Raw genomic sequence first — 14,243 nt, 5'->3', positions numbered from 1 at the left:
TGAAGGGGGTCTAGGGGTCCAGGAACACCCAGAAACACCGCCGGCTTCTCTGGGACCGAGCTCATCTGAGATGGACTGTTTTTGGAAATCATGCACGTCGTGTCCTCCTGGCCAAAGAGGAAAAAGACTGTCTGGAATGATATTGGCACAAAGTTCAAAAGCCAGCGGCTCTGATGGTATAGGTGGGTGTTAGTGCCCATGGCATGGGTAAGTCACACATCTGTGAAAGCACCATTAATGCTGAAAGGTACATACAGGTTTTAGAGCAACATATGCTGCAATCCAAGCAACGTCTTTTTCAGTGATGTCCCTGCTTATTTTAGCAAGACAATGCCAAGCCACATTCTGCACGTGTTACAACAGCATGGCTTCGTAGTAAAAGAGTGCAGGTACTAGACTGGCCTGCCTGAAGTCCAGACCTGTCTCCCATTGAAAATGTGTGGCGCATTATGTAGCACAAAATACGACAACGGAGATCCCGGACTGCTGAGCAACTGAAGTTGTACATTGAGCAAGAATGGGAAAGAATTCCACCTACAAAGCTTCAACAATCAGTGTCCTCAGTTCCCAAATGCTTATTGAGTGTTGTTAAAAGGAAAGGTGATGTAACACAGTGGTAAACATGCCCCTGTCCCAACTTGATGAACATATTGAAGGTTTCAAATACAAAATGAGTGAATATTTGCCAAAAAAACAATAAAGTTTATCCATTTGAACATTAAGAATCTTGTCTTTGTAGTGTACTCAATTGTATATAGGTTGAAAATCATCTTATTCTGTTTTTATTTAGGTTTTACATCTAACATTGAAATTGGGGTTGTACACCTAACATTGTCCAAACATTGGAATTGGGGTTGTACTTAACAAGGGCTTGAAACAACTTTACACTTTGTAATTAATTTCAGCCTCTAATGGTGCACGCTTTATAGCTAAACGATGCCTCATCATTCACATTTAGCTTGTTTAAGCTGCATCCAGGATGTTTCTAGACTTCCTAGACTTCTGGGTCACACAGAAATTTGACAGGCACAAATACAGCTGCACCCCTCTGCTTCCCAATCAGACACAGGGACAGAAATGTGCATCTAGCAAAAAGCAAATTTAACACCAATAGTTTAGAGGATTCAAGAGTAAAAGGGGTGTTACTCTGCTATTGATGAGAAAAGAATAACCAATCAACATTAAAGAATTTTTAATTATAGCATTCATTTTGTTTATGTGCACTTCCTTGAACAAATTAGAAGATAAAATAATTCATTAATTGTCTGTAACCACTTATCCAGTTCTGGGTTTGTGGTGGGTCATGGGCCTACCTGGAATCACTGGACAGAATGCTGGAACACACCCTGAAAGCAGAACCAGTCACATGGTGACACACACTCTCAAACTTACACCTACACACACTTTTGAGTAGTCAATCCACCTACCAATGTGTGTTTTTGAGACACAGAGAGTGTCCAGTGTCCTCTTCAGGACTCCAGAGGAATTAATGCATTTTAAAGCATATTGACATCAATAGCAGGGTTTTACAGACTCAAGATTTTGTGTGAATGTATTTAATGAAACATGATAAACCAGGTGTTGGATGGTCACACATGAAACTCAGGTGTGGCACAGGTGTGAGTGTCTGAGTGACTGTGTGAGTGTGTGAATTTGTCCATAGCAGAGCGTGTAAACGACAGGGTGTGTATGTGAAGCTGTCCACAGCTGTGTGTGTAAGTAACTGGGTGAGTGTGTGATGCCCTGTGATGATGCTTTGTCCAGGGTGTGTTCCTTCCTTGCACCCAGTGATTCCTGCTAGGTTCTGGACCCATGACCCTACATAAGATGGATGTTATATGTAAGACATGAAGATAATTTAAAAATACCTTCAGAAATTTCATCCACTTTATTTAAATGAGAGGAGAGTTTTGCATTGATAAAATAAGGGAAAGTGAGTGGAGTCCTTGAGTCTCTTGTTCTGGGATCTGATCATTCAAATGTCTTCCAACAGTTCATTAATATTTGGATTCTGATAACAGTCTCAGGCTGATTATAGCAACGACTCAAACAGTGTCCAAGTGCCACGTCTAATACAGTGCATACGCTACAGGTCAAATGAAATGAAGGGGATCAGGGGGTTTGCTGCAGTGAAAAATGTTTGTGTCACATTTAGCAACTTTATTCACCATAGGACAAACAAGTAATAGTTTTTATGTGTGTAAGACTGTATCTATATATTTAAAGTCAAGTAGAATAGCTTGGTTCTACAGTCCTCATCCTCTAAAACCACACACACAATTAACTAGAGCAACACCTTCAACAACATCTACACCTTCAATTTAACTTTATAAATTAACATTAAACAGCATCTACATCTTTAACTACATCTACACTTTTAATTACACTTACACATAAACATTTAACCACATCTACACCTTTATATAAACATATCTTTAAGTACACATACAATTTTATTTGCTGGATGAGTTTATGACCAACAAACTGCACATGGACACATTTGGCTCATAAAACTCTGTCACTGCAGAAAACAGAGACCACCCCTAATTAAGACCCTTCACTTCAGAAGTAGAATAAAGAGGAAATTGATGAACACTGTCCACAAATGTTTAGCCACTAAGTAAATTAACTTTGTTGAGTAGATGTGGCACTTAGTGCTAACCGTTAATATAATCATAATGAGGCCATTATTAGAGTCTGAATATAATAAGAACTGAAGGACACACTGAGTGATCACTCTTCTGGTCAGAATATGGGAGCAATACCTGTTCAAAACCTGCTTACAGATCTGCTCAGCAAATATCACTCATAGCAGTTCATTAATCATTAATTATACACATAATATCTGATCTTTAATTACAGACATGTAACATTTTATTCTGAACCTAGAAGTATTTTCTCTTTTTATCAATGAATAAATAGTAATTACATAGTTCCTTGCACTGGCAAAAAAAAACTCCCATTAGGGTGGTCTTCTCAAGGGTACCTCCTGTTGTATATAAAGTCTAGTAACAGAACTTTATCAAAATCCACTTCTACTCTAGATGATTAAGTTCCATAGATTTCAAACACACATCTTCATTTCCTGTTTATTTTGTTTATCCTCTTTTTCTCTTTAAATCATTTTGATTGAAAATGTACAAATAATACCAGCAAAAATTTCTGCAGGTGAATAGTTGTGCATTTATATAATTTTGCTACAGACTTTTTGAGTTTTCTCAAGTAAAAGTCACAAAAGTGAATCTCTTAATTTACAGAAAACTAAAATATAAACGTATACCAAATATTTACAGCATCCAGAACTACAAAACCTGAGTTATAGTAACTTGAAAAAAAATGGTTTGCTTTTAGGGTTTGGAAAGAGCTCACCTGTGAGCCTTATATTTTAATAGGTGACCCTAATACCACTGCTGTAGCTTTGAGGATACACATTGTTTGTTCCTTTAATGAGCAGAGCATTACAGGACCTTTGTTTTGACAGCAGGACTCTGGCATTTTAACAAAAGTTATGTTTTGAAAATGTACAAAAACACACATCCAGAGGAAGAAAATCTATCCAACATTTAAGGAATGTACTCTAACATTTAAGCGACACGGCAGGTAGTGTCACAGTCACATAGTTACAGGATCCTGGAGGTTGTGGGTTCAAGAGCTTGGTGTGTTCTCCTCGTGTCCACGTGGGTTTTCTCTGGGTGCTCCAGTTTCCTCCCATGGTCCAAAAACACATATTGGCAGGTGAATTGACAACTCAAATGTGTCCATAGTGTGTGAGTGAATGTGTATGTGTGTGTCGCCCTGTGAAGGACTGGAGCCCCCTCCAGGGTGCATTCCTGCCTTGTGCCCAGTGATTCTGGATAAGTGCTTACAGACAATGAATGAATGAATCTAACATTTAAGACTACTGATGCACATTTTTGGGGGTGGTGTGGAGTTTAACACTTATGTTATACAGAAAACATATATAAAAGTGCACACACTACCCTGTGTACACAAAAGTGGATATATATGGATCCAGTCACTTTTTTGAAATTCAGGGTGCCTACAGAGATGAAAATATCATAAAACGAGTAGGAAAAGCAGTAATAGGTTTGATTCAACACATGCAGAAATGTAAGTAAGTTCTATTAAAGTGTGAAACTGTAACATTCATTTATTCATACTTAGTAATATATATATATATATATATATATATATATATATATATATATATATAAATATAAATAAAAATCTCACATTCATTTACATATCTTGAATACTTTGCACACAGCTGCTGTTTGTCCAGGGTTTGGCTGAAATTTGTATGAAGCTTCTGATTGGCTGATTGCTGATTAAAGTCTCCAATAAATGAAACACTCAGAGAGAGGTCTTCACTCCAGGGCTGGAAAACAAAACGTGAGTGTTCCCTCTGTCTTCTTCTGTCTGAGTAGACCTCAGTTCTAATTGGGTGACGTAGTCCTGCTTTGGTTATTGGCTTCTAAATTTCTTGAGTTGTCTCATTTGTTACTTTGTAATTAAACTCTTGTTATTATTTAAAGTGGGTTTAAATTATTTAATCTGTTATCTCATCATAAATTGATAGCTATAATCATCTTCCTGAGATGTTTATTGTAAGCTCCAATATATGTGTGTTTCTGATAAAGTGATCTTATTGGTAGAAAATCTGATGATGTCACTGCAGTTCAGCAGTGTTCACTGTAAGTCTTCTCTGTCTCTTTCCTGGACAGGTCAGCGCTGACACTACACTTCAGTTCACTGACACTACACTTGTCTGAATTCTTCAGCTGGACGCATCCCATCATCTCTTAGGTGCATTTTCATTCTTTAGACACTGATTCAGTTTGGGATTCTGTTTGTTAGTGAGCTTTCAGGGACTTTTTAGACCCTAGAGTTGTTCAAATTGTCAGAGTTCGAGGAGAGAATCTGAACTAATACATTGCTTTGAACACCTGAGTGATGAGTGACTGAGTGATCTTTGAACCAGCAACCCACACATTTTCACATTCACCAATCAGGAGAATCATTAAAGCCACTCGCTTAGCGCCACTGAACATACGGAAGCACTTTGTAGTCCTATAATTACAGTAAACATACTGGACCTTAATCGTAAGGGCTTCCAAAGCACCCCCACAGAGCAGGAATAATTTGGGTGGTGGATCATTCTCAGTGCTGCAGTGACACTGCCATGGTGGTGGTATGTTAGTGTGTGTTGTGATGGCATGAGTGGATCCGACACAGGAATGCTGCTGAAGTTGTGAAACCCCTCAGTGTCACTGCTGGACTTAGAATATGTCACTGCTGGACCAACAATATCCAGGTGACAGCGTTCTCTGTCACTGATAAAGGACTAGAAAACGACCAACACAAACTGTGCAGCAACAGATGTCCTACTGTCTCTGACTTTATATCTACAAGGCAGACCAATGAGGTAGAGGTGTCTAATGATCAGTGTAGGCTCCCTAACTTTCCTACAGGAAGAAGCAAAGTTCTTGTTTGTGAAATGTCGTCACTGGAATAAGACTATTCAAAAGTTGTTGGGAAGCATTTCTATTGGTCCATTCATTGTGACATTGTGACCATAAAAATGGGTAAATAAGTGATAAAAAATTGCAACGATGATATGTGCTAATAATTTACTGTTTATACTCATTCACTGTATGTCTGTGTTCGTTTCTCTAACCACAGACTTCACTATGAAGATGACCTGGTCCACTCTGGTGCTGCTGGTGGTTCTGAGTGCTACAGTGTCCACTGAAGCTGATTTGATTGCAAGGCATTTGAAAAATAATATGAGTGGAGCGGATTGTAATGATACAATGAGAGCACGAAAAATAAATTTAAAACAGGAGAAATGTGAAAAAAAATTTACTTTCATTATAGGTACCCTTGCAGACATCACCCCCACCTGTACTCAAGGAACAGACCTGAAACAACAATATACAGATGGGTCAAAATATTTTCAAAGCAAAAAAGAATTTGCAAAAATTGTATGCAGTCTTGATCACGAAACTAATAAAGAATGTATTTATAAGGGGACATCTGTTCCAGGAACAATTAAAGTGGCATGCAAAGGAAATCAGCCAATGTACTATGAGCAACCTTGGATTTAAAGCCTAAGTAAAGATAAGAGAAAGGTTTGTTGGGGAAAATCAATCTTTAGATGAAGCTCTGTCAGTTTGGGCTTCAGTTCATGTATACGTTTCCTTGCTTGTCGGTTGTGGGATAGAAAACTCTGCTTGTGTTAAATGAGACTTTTGTACACAGCATTATCTAAGTGTAATATTCTTCACCAAAATCATTCAATAAATTCTGCAATCATATTCAGAAGTGTGTGTGTTTCTTCTTGTGCGTATTTTCTTCTGCTGTTCCCTCTGGTTTGTTTAAGATTAGAAGCACTGTGTCTTTTAAGGTGGAACCGGAGCAAAAATCACCCCTTTTTGTGGCTGAAGTTTAACTTGTCTGTAAGTGTTTATCCACTGTTTGAATTACCACAGAAACTCATTAATAGGAGTGATTTAGATTACTTAATGTAGCACAAATCATTAGTTCCTGCTTAATCCCTGCACATTGGAAAGTGTTACAGAAACAGAAAAAAAAGTACGCTACAATGCAGAAATCACAAACATCCAACCTCTCAATCCCACTGCAAACAAAACCGACCTGTATCTTTCTAAATATCATTACATTAACAGACACAGAAGCAGAATAAAAGCTATTTCCCAGTGTTTAGAAACAGAGAACATAAGAACTCAGTGAATGAGTTTGCTTTGCATCGTGCAGAGTATTTGTTTGGTGGCTGATTAGTCTGTTTATGGAAGTGTACAGGCAGACACTGACCTTTAACCTTTGCACAGCCCACAATAACATACATTTCATGTATTTCAGTTATTTGTTTTATTTTGCAATCACTATTCTGCCTCATGCTTTCGTCCAAATAAACAGTGAAGTTGCGCTCGCTGCGGCACAGGTCACCTTTGCTGTCTTGAAAACTTTTACCATTACAGATGTCCTGAATTGGGAGTTCATCAGTATTTCTAAAGAAAGTCTGCAGTTTTCCTTTTCCACAGAGACGTTCTTTACCCAGGCAAGGCGTCTTGAGATGTTCTTCCCAGCTCTTCATTGAGAAAGCAAAATCCTCTGGGAGAATGTGCTTCACAGAGATGTTGTAGCCTTTGTCATTTCACTTCCCATTCTTTTTACAGGGTTGGGCAGAGCTGGGAACCACTGCCAAAAGGAACACCAGGAGAACAGGCAGCCTCATCCTGAGAGAAAGAGAGATAGATAGATAGATAGATAGATAGAGAGAGAGAGAGAGAGAGAGAGAGAGAGAGAGAGAGAGAAAAAGAGAGATAGATAGATAGATAGTGTGAAACCTCTTCACAAGAACCTCTACCTAGCCACAATTTCCACTGAGCATAGTGACCCATGGCTCATGTGCAGCTGTGTTCAAAGTTACCATTTCATTGCTTGCTTTTCTATAGTTTGGTGAACCCTTATATTTAGTAGACTCTGTTACTTTGAGGTTCATACACACACATTGCTGATACATGCCTTAAATCATTGGTTCCCACCCTTATAAAAAAAGTACTTAAATTCTGCTGAAATGTTTATGCACTTTTGTATGAAATAAATTGTTTAATACAATGTTTTTATGTGCTTTTCAAAGTGTGTGTGTGTGTGTGTGTGTAGGGGCTCAAACATGTTCTCATCTACAAAAGAACCATTTGGCAACCATTGTGTTCTCACTGTTTAGAAAAATTAGATGCTCTGAAGCCATGTGACCTTGCTCAGTGTCAGGAGTAAACTAGAGGGATTGGCCCCAGGGGGATAAACCCTCTGATAAAACACCAAACTAGTGATTTCAGGCAAAATTTTCATGAAAGTCAGTAAATATCTTAACCATTTTCTAGTCCAGAAGTTTTCTTATCAGCATGACACACTCCACTTTTGGTCAAACTGGTGTGAGAACTGGTCAATGTGCTAAACTCTGGCCTAGTTCGGTCTTGACCAAGGTGTGAAAACATCTTCCACAAGACCAGCTACTCACTTCTTTCAAGTGGGTGAAACCCTGTGGTGTGAAAACAGTCAAGGGCTTGAAAAAACAAGACCACCTGCCCTTTGTGTTCAGTCTAATTAAGCTAAATTTACAAGTTATAATATACACAATCAAGCAAAACATTGCAACCACCTCCATGATAATGTGCACATTGTCCATTAGATCAGCTATATTTTGTAGTTTCACAGTCACAGATTGTTGTCTATCTACTGCTCGGCAAACATTGGCTCCTTTCATTTCCTTTTCTTTAATGGTCAGGATTCTTAATTTAAGGAACTCAGCTGGACATTTAAGGATTTCTGACAATGCTCTGTTCCTCCCACAGTCTAAAGGCACTTTTTTGGTAGGTGGATTTGCCATGCAAGTGTCAACGTGTGTGAGTGATTGGGTGAATGTTTGACATTGCCCACAGATGTAAGCGTGTGTATATATGGATGTTAGAGCGTGCTGCCATTGAGTTCCCTCTCTTTTTTTCAGGAAAACATATGGTTATTTCAGCAAGACAGGTCAGCAATTCCAGGCCTCAGTGTTCATGTGCTACAACACGCCTATAGACATGATGCGTCCCGAAGAAGAGAATCAGACAACGGTAACCACAGAGCAAATGAATACTTCTATTGAGGGAGATGGGACAAAACATCCATTCACAAACCTGCAAAAATTAGTCTCCTCAGTTCCCAAATGCTTACATAGTGGCATTAAGAGTAAAGATGATGTAACACAGTGGTGAATCTTTTGTGTGTTGCAGGCATCAAATTCAATATGTGTTTATATTTACAAAATACATTTGAGCTCTTCTATGAAAACCCTGGATGTTTTGTTTTAAAGAATTTAGTTTTTAATACATTTGACATCAACACTTTTAGAAAACAGGTTTATACATTAAAATATGTGTATGGTAACATATGTAACCCTTGCAGCATTGGCTGTTTGACCATTGGCTGTTACGTGACACTTAACATGTTTGTGCGTGGCTTACTTGTCGTGTTCATTGAAAATAAATGGGGGACTACACACGGCAGGTAGACGCAAAATGACACGGAGGAGGGAAGGTGTTGTCATAATTTTGACCCTTTTGAGACTCCATACCTGGGGTTGTGGGTTTGAGCCCAGCTCTGGGTGACTGTCAGTGAGGAGTTTGGTGTGTTCTCTCAGTGTCTGTGTGGGTTTCCTCCAGGTGCTCCAGTTTCCTTCCACAGTACCAAAAACACAAATTGGTAGGTGGACTGGTTAATCAAAAGTGTCCATAGGTGTGGGTGTGTTAGTGAAAATGTGAATGTGAATTGCTCTGTTAAGGACTAGTGCCCCCTCCAGGGTGTGTTCCTGCCTTGCGCCCAGTGATTCCAGGTAGGCTCCAGACACACTGCAACCCTGAAATGGATAAGCGGTTATAGACAATGAATGAATTATGTCCTTAAGGTTCACTTCTAAATTATTTTTTGATGATTACAGCTGCAAAGAATCATCATTCCATTTTTTAATATTTATTATAAAAATAAAGTATGTTTCTCGTGATATTGACAGTGACATGTTGTCACTGTTATATATATATATAATGGCCCCTTTATGGCGCACACGCAAGGCCGATGTTTTGAAAAAGTTAGAGACTGTGTTGTGTATAATAAAGGGTTAAAACTGTGTATGAGAACTGGTTGTTCATTGGCTGTGCAACTTATTTAAAAACATCTCAATCTCTAAGGTCAAACATCTCAATAAGTTCCAACATTTATTATTTTAATTATATTTGCAGCTTTTCCATGGTTTATCATGAATTTTGATGGGTATTGAACACTTTAGGCTAGAAACCCCGATCACATACCATATCGGATTAGGGAAAAAAATCAGATTTGTCAATTTCTTTATTTAAATCATGTCACAATAATCATTCTACAAACCTAGGACAAAGTGTTTAGAGGGCCATATGATTTTGTGCAATGTGGGCGACATCATGGGGTCATTGATGGGGTTTACATGAGAGCGAGAGACAGAGAGAGAGACAGAGAGAGAGAGAGACCTTAAGTTTAGAGAACTCAGCCTGAGACCAGAGGGTTACTGGTTCATTTCACAGGAATGGCATGAATAAATTGCACGCACGTGTCCTTGAGCAAGGCAACTAAACCCCAGACTGCTCCCTTGGCACAGAGCTAGCTGGCAGCCCCTGCTCCATTTGTGTGAGTGTTCGCTGCATCTAGTGTGTGTAAAGAATTGCTCACTAGTGTATGTTTGTTTGTTCACTACCATGGATGGGTTAAAGGCAAAGAAGCAATTTCCCCAAGTGGGTTAGTTAAGGTATATTTCCTCTACTTCTTCTTCGTCCTCTACTACTACTACCACTACTTACAGCAGATTGCAGGCTATGAGTCCAGTATTAAGGGTTTTCACAGTATAAGAGCGAGCATAAGAGAGAATAAACCTGAGAGAAAAGAGAGGAGACAAAGGGGACCTGGGGTAATTTACATTATTATGTACATTGTCAGATACGTAAGTAGCTATAGACTTGACACACACAACTTTTGTTTTAATCATATTAGTACAGAAGGACATTGCATTGCTTATGTTTACAGTGCAGGTATTTTCTGTCTCTATTTTGTTACTCTGATGGACTATTAGAGTAAATAACCATTTTCTCATGTAGATTAAGAAGAAAATATATTAAGAATAATGTGGTCATGCATTTACATCACAAGAAAACCCTTGCAGAATAAGCACATTGTCTATATATATAAAAAAAAATCTAAATCTACATGGCCCTGTGTGAAAAAGTGTTGGCCCACACTGTTTATCACACCTGAGTTCAATTTCTCTAGCCACACCAGGGGCCTGATTAATGTCACACCTGTTCACAATCAAGAAATCACTTAAATAGGACCTGCCTGACAAAGCGAAGTAGACCAAAAGATCCTCAAAAGCTAGACATCATGCCAAAATCCAAAGAAATTCACGAACAAATGAGAAAGTAAGTAATTGAGATCTATCCGTCTGTAAAAGGTAATAAAGCCATTTCTAAAGTTTTGGGACTCCAGTGAACCACAGTGAAAGCCATAATCCACAAATGGCGAAAACGTGGAACAGTGGTGAACCTTCCCAGGAGCGGGTGGCCGACGAAAATTACGAAGAGTGCAGCGACGACTCATCCAAGAAGTCACAAAAGGCCCCACAACAACATCCAAAGAACTGCAGGCCTCAGTTACCTTAGTTAAGATCAGCATTCATGACTCCACCATAAGAAAGAGACTGGGCAAAAATGGCCTGCATGGCAGAGTGCCAAGACCAAAACCACTGCTGAGCAAAATGAACATTAAGGCTCATCTCAATTTTGCCAGAAAACATCTTGATGATCCCCAAGACTTTTGGGAAAATACTCTGTGGACTGACGAGACAAAAGCTGAACTTTTTGGAAGGTGTGTTTCCCATTGCATCTGGCATAAAATAACACCGCATTTCAGAAAAAGAACATCATACCTACAGTAAAATATGGTGTTAGTGTGATGGTCTGGGGCTGTTTTGGTGCTTCAGGACCAGGAAGACTGTGATAAATTGAAACATGAATTCAGCTGTCTATCAAAAAATCCTGAAGGAGACTGTCCTGTCATCTGTTTGTGACCTCAAGCTGAAACGAACTTGGGTTCTGCAACAGGACAATGATCCAAAACACACCAGCAAGTCCACCTCTAAATGACTGAAGTAAAACCAAATGAAAACTTTCGGAGTGGCCTAGTCAAAGTCCTGACCTGGATCCTATTGAGATGCTGTGGCATGACCTTTAAAAAGGCCATTCATGCTCAAAAAGTAAAAAATAGCTACTCATTATACAAACAGTACATTAATAGAATACCCTCTGGTGGATGGGGTACATTGGGTATCTGAGAAGCTATTCACTGCACTGGCAGCAGATGCTTCAAAGCCAGTGGGTCTGGGTTTAAGGGCCTCTGTGTCGAGGCAGCAGGACGGGCAGATGTGTTCCCAGACTGAAGGGGGTCTAGGGGTCCAGGAACACCCAGAAACACCGCCGGCTTCTCTGGGACCGAGCTCATCTGAGATGGACTGTTTTTGGAAATCATGCACGTCGTGTCCTCCTGGCCAAAGAGGAAAAAGTCTGTCTGGAATGATATCGGCACAAAGTTCAAAAGCCAGCGGCTCTGATGGTATAGGTGGGTGTTAGTGCCCATGGCATGGGTAAGTCACACATCTGTGAAAGCACCATTAATGCTGAAAGGTACATACAGGTTTTAGAGCAACATATGCTGCAATCCAAGCAACGTCTTTTTCAGTGATGTCCCTGCTTATTTTAGCAAGACAATGCCAAGCCACATTCTGCACGTGTTACAACAGCATGGCTTCGTAGTAAAAGAGTGCAGGTACTAGACTGGCCTGCCTGAAGTCCAGACCTGTCTCCCATTGAAAATGTGTGGCGCATTATGTAGCACAAAATACGACAACGGAGATCCCGGACTGCTGAGCAACTGAAGTTGTACATTGAGCAAGAATGGGAAAGAATTCCACCTACAAAGCTTTAACAATCAGTGTCCTCAGTTCCCAAATGCTTATTGAGTGTTGTTAAAAGGAAAGGTGATGTAACACAGTGGTAAACATGCCCCTGTCCCAACTTGATGAACATATTGAAGGTTTCAAATACAAAATGAGTGAATATTTGCCAAAAAAACAATAAAGTTTATCCATTTGAACATTAAGAATCTTGTCTTTGTAGTGTACTCAATTGTATATAGGTTGAAAATCATCTTATTCTGTTTTTATTTAGGTTTTACATCTAACATTGGAATTGGGGTTGTACACCTAACATTGTCCAAACATTGGAATTGGGGTTGTACTTAACAAGGGCTTGAAACAACTTTACACTTTGTAATTAATTTCAGCCTCTAATGGTGCACGCTTTATAGCTAAACGATGCCTCATCATTCACATTTAGCTTGTTTAAGCTGCATCCAGGATGTTTCTAGACTTCCTAGACTTCTGGGTCACACAGAAATTTGAAAGGCACAAATACAGCTGCACCCCTCTGCTTCCCAATCAGACACAGGGACAGAAATGTGCATCTAGCAAAAAGCAAATTTAACACCAATAGTTTAGAGGATTCAAGAGTAAAAGGGGTGTTACTCTGCTATTGATGAGAAAAGAATAACCAATCAACATTAAAGAATTTTTAATTATAGCATTCATTTTGTTTATGTGCACTTCCTTGAACAAATTAGAAGATAAAATAATTCATTAATTGTCTGTAACCACTTATCCAGTTCTGGGTTTGTGGTGGGTCATGGGCCTACCTGGAATCACTGGACAGAATGCTGGAACACACCCTGAAAGCAGAACCAGTCACATGGTGACACACACTCTCAAACTTACACCTACACACACTTTTGAGTAGTCAATCCACCTACCAATGTGTGTTTTTGAGACACAGAGAGTGTCCAGTGTCCTCTTCAGGACTCCAGAGGAATTAATGCATTTTAAAGCATATTGACATCAATAGCAGGGTTTTACAGACTCAAGATTTTGTGTGAATGTATTTAATGAAACATGATAAACCAGGTGTTGGATGGTCACACATGAAACTCAGGTGTGGCACAGGTGTGAGTGTCTGAGTGACTGTGTGAGTGTGTGAATTTGTCCATAGCAGAGCGTGTAAACGACAGGGTGTGTATGTGAAGCTGTCCACAGCTGTGTGTGTAAGTAACTGGGTGAGTGTGTGATGCCCTGTGATGATGCTTTGTCCAGGGTGTGTTCCTTCCTTGCACCCAGTGATTCCTGCTAGGTTCTGGACCCATGACCCTACATAAGATGGATGTTATATGTAAGACATGAAGATAATTTAAAAATACCTTCAGAAATTTCATCCACTTTATTTAAATGAGAGGAGAGTTTTGCATTGATAAAATAAGGGAAAGTGAGTGGAGTCCTTGAGTCTCTTGTTCTGGGATCTGATCATTCAAATGTCTTCCAACAGTTCATTAATATTCGGATTCTGATAACAGTCTCAGGCTGATTATAGCAACGACTCAAACAGTGTCCAAGTGCCACGTCTAATACAGTGCATACGCTACAGGTCAAATGAAATGAAGGGGATCAGGGGGTTTGCTGCAGTGAAAAATGTTTGTGTCACATTTAGCAACTTTATTCACCATAGGACAAACAAGTAACAGTTTTTATGTGTGTAAGACTGTATCTATATATT

General features: G+C 39.3%; 1 long non-coding RNA gene across 1 annotated transcript; it reads left to right on the top strand.

Moving 5' to 3' along the window:
* Window positions 1–4,280: 4,280 nt before the first annotated feature.
* LOC136674625 (uncharacterized) lies at window positions 4,281–6,256 on the top strand. The gene is made up of 3 exons (XR_010796075.1): window positions 4,281–4,392; window positions 4,725–4,806; window positions 5,683–6,256. It is a non-coding gene; the product is annotated as an uncharacterized lncRNA (long non-coding RNA).
* Window positions 6,257–14,243: the final 7,987 nt, after the last annotated feature.

The sequence above is a fragment of the Hoplias malabaricus genome, chromosome 2, assembly GCF_029633855.1.
Source record: "Hoplias malabaricus isolate fHopMal1 chromosome 2, fHopMal1.hap1, whole genome shotgun sequence".
NCBI lineage: Eukaryota > Metazoa > Chordata > Actinopteri > Characiformes > Erythrinidae > Hoplias > Hoplias malabaricus.
The sequence above is the reverse complement of the archived record's forward strand: the minus strand, read 5'-3'. Positions and strand labels throughout refer to the sequence as shown.